This window comes from Macrotis lagotis, chromosome X, assembly GCF_037893015.1.
Source record: "Macrotis lagotis isolate mMagLag1 chromosome X, bilby.v1.9.chrom.fasta, whole genome shotgun sequence".
In the NCBI taxonomy this organism is placed as follows: domain Eukaryota; kingdom Metazoa; phylum Chordata; class Mammalia; order Peramelemorphia; family Peramelidae; genus Macrotis; species Macrotis lagotis.
In genome coordinates this window covers 675637591-675641380 of record NC_133666.1, presented here as the reverse complement: position 1 = coordinate 675641380, position 3790 = coordinate 675637591, and positions in this window count along the sequence as shown.

Below are 3790 nucleotides of genomic sequence, written 5' to 3'. Positions count from 1 at the left end.
TAAATATTTCCATATTACTCCACTTATTTTCTTATATCAAAGTAAAACTCATTGATCAAAGCTGGCACTCCTTTATATTGCTTAATTACTTAATTTACCAAGTCAGACTCCAAAAGATCCTTGACTGTTTTCAAAAATCACATTTGCCACCACTAAGGTAAGCTGAAGAGTGTCCAGCAGCCCCTAAAGATAAGATGCAAATATAGAAAGTGTTAGATATGGGAATATAGGTCTTGGAACAAGTCACTTTTACCTTCCTGGACCCTAGTCTCCCCATTTAGAAAGTGAGGGGGAAGAACTTGATGATCTCTGAGGTTTCTTCCCATTGTAGATCTATGATTTGATGATGAGCTGACCTCTATGGTCCTCTCTTGATTGGGTTCTGATGGAGATAAATGGATGGTGGTTTCTGTGCTCCAAGCAATGGGCACATCTTTAGAATATATATGTAACTTTTTAAAGAGTGGCCACTCTTTTGTGCATATAGGGTATGACAAAGCATCTGGTAAAGGAGTATCCTATTTTCCTTAAACTTCATCATTTATAAGAATGCTATTTAAAGAGTTCTGAAGATGACCCAAAGAAATATCTCTTGATGTTAAAGGGTAGTGGTTGCATTGAGAGGGGACAGGATAGGGTACAGAGAGCAGAAATCCAACAAAACCAAGTCCAGATGAACCCAGTAACATTCTCTTTTTGCCAGCATGACTGATTTAGGTGATGGAATTAATCCACTTTTGAGGGTGATGGGGTTGACGACTGGATAGAGATAACCCAAGACACTTATCTTGTAACCATGACTGATTCTTCTAAAAGATGACACAATGGATTCTTCACAACATTGTGTATCTGATAGCATAAGTGATTGATTATTCCATTTTATAGTTGGGGAAACTGAGGTTTTGAGAGCTATAATATAGCTTAATATCTCAGAGAGCTGTTCAGAACACTAAGAGATTAAGCCACTTGCTTCATACAACCAACACATGTCAGTGGCAAGACTTGAATCTAGGTCTTGTTGGATTGGAGGCTGACCATCGCTCTATTCATGCTACTATCCTGACTTCTAATATGTAGGTTTAGGCTGCAATTAAAGAATTACAGTGTTTGGGGCATCCTATTGAAGACAGGCAGAGAGGATGTGGTTGAAGGGAGACAGTGTAAGGGAGAAGAAAGGTTGGCATGGGTGTAAGCAAATGCTTCATTCGCTGATCATTTGGCTTTGGCTCTGTCACATATCAGCTCAATCATGTTGGGAATGTCCTATCACTTCCCAAGTCTTGATTTCCTCATAGCTCAAATGAGGACTTAATAGCATCTAAGTTTTCTTCCAATTCTATTTTTATGAACCTATGCATTTAAGATCTTATTTTTATCAAAATTTCTGGACTTGCTTCCTTTTCATCTCATGCACATTAAAAATAGATTCAGGATCTGAACTTCAGTCTTCCAATACCAAATAGTTAGTGGAAACAATGAGGACAGACTAGATGACATCCAAGGGCTTTTGATTCTTTGATTCTTGTCTGACCCCATTTGGCCACACTCAGTTCTGAGTGCTTCATTGAGAAGGCTAACAGTGCCCAGAAGACAGTGACTCAAATGTTGAGAGGTCTAGAAACCATGTCATAGGATTCTTTTATCTTAAAACAGGAGAGGATTAAAAGGTTTTTTAAAAATTATTTTATTATTTTAAAAATATGCATTTTCAATTTTTCTTCAAAAATTCTAAATTTCTAATTTTTTTTAAAAAAGTATTCCTTTTCAAAAATATTTCAAATATTTTCTTCTGTCCTTTCTATCCCAATCTCTCCCCTCTCCACTGAGAAAGCAAGAAAAACAAATTCTCTGTTACAAACAAGGTCAAGTAAAACAACTCAAATTGACCCCCCCCCCAAAAAAAGAAAAGTCTCCGTTGACAGTCTGGGTCCATCACCTCTGTATGAGGTGTTGGATAATACAAATTGTCTGGATTTCTTGTGATTATAAATTGTTCTCTTGATTCTACATCAGTTCACTCAAATCTTCCTAGGTTTCTCTGAGACAATCTTCATCATTTCTTATAGTACAATAGTGCTTGATGTTCCATACCTTGTCCAGCCATTCCCCAACTGAAGGGTACTACTTCAGTTATCAATTCTTGAAGAAAGAGGTGCTATATTTTATTATGTAAAGATCATTTTACTCTTTCCTTGATGTGTTTGGGACAAAAATCTAGCAATATTATTACTGAATTAATTTAAATATATGTATATATATGTATGCATACATGATGAAATAGTTTGGGGGGCATAGTTCCAAAATGGTTTCATGAATGGCTAGACCAGTTCATAGCCATTTTGATGTCTTGAATTTCTTCCTGTGAAAATTGTTTGTTCATATCCTTTGACCATTCAACTAATTGTAGAATAACTCATTCATATAAATTTTAATCAGTTTTCTATATGCCTTAGAAATGAGATCAAAAAACCTTGCTGTACAAATTTTCCTTTGTAATTTACTCACTTCTCATTTTATCTGCATTGTCCCTGTTTGTACAAAAATTTTATTTTCATATAATCCAAACCATCCATATTACCTTCTGAGATCCTCTTTGGTAAAGAATTTTCCTCTATCCATAATACATCTGAGAGGTGAATTTTTCTTTTCTTCTCTAAATTGTTTATGATGTGACCCTTACTGTCTGAGTCAAGTATTCATTTGGAGCTAATCTTGGATACAGGGTGAAATTTTGCCCTGCATTTAGTTTTCACAGGATTGCTTTTCAGTTTCCCCAATAGCTTTTGTGAATGAATAATAAAAGAACCCATCTCCTAGGGCTGTTGCGAAGATTAAATAAGACAGAGAAACTAGATGGAATAGTGGCTAGAGCGTGGGCCCTGGAGTCAGGAGGACCTGAGTTCAAATGTGACCTCAGACACTTAATAATTACCTAGCTGTGTGACCCTGGAGAACAAATCACTTAACTCCATTGCCTTATAAAAGCCAAAAAATAAAAAAAAATAAATATGACAACATTTGTTAAGAGATTTGTACTTGTTAAAGAGAAAAATAAATGCTACTTCTTATTCTCTTAGTAGTATTTGTTTTTGGCAAGGCAATGGGTTTAAGTGACTTGCTGAAGGTCACACAGCCAGGTAATTGTTAAGTGTCTGAGGCTGATTTAAACTCATGTTCTCCTGACTCCAGGTCCCACACTCCATCCACTGCACCACCTAGTTGCCCCATCTTCTTAGTAGTATTGCTATAGCTAGCATTTCCTTCATTATACTGAATCATAGTGACTTTGAACTTATTGGAAAGGTATTTACCTATCTATATTTCAAATATTGCTGATTTTTTGTTTTAGATATTACTTATCCCATTGAAGAAAAAAAATACAAAACATATGAATTCTAGTGTTTTTTCCTGGATCTATTGATTATATTTATTTTTATTGCTCTTTTTTGAATATGGTCAGTTCTGTTTATGCTTTTCCTGATATTGAACTGATCTTACATTCCTTATATAAATCAAGCCTCACCACATTGTATAATATTTGTGATATTTAATTTAAATATTTAATTTAATATTTTTGTATTAATATTTAATTTATTTTTTCATTAATATTCATTGGATTTTTCATCTACAGTTTTGGTTTTGGCTCTCCCTGGCTTAGGTAGCAAGATCAAATTTGTATGATACCTTTTCCTCTATTTTATAAAAAATCATATAATATCAGAATGAATTGTACTGCAGATGCTTGATAGAATTTGCTTTGTAAATTTCTCTGACAATGTGGGTTTTTCCT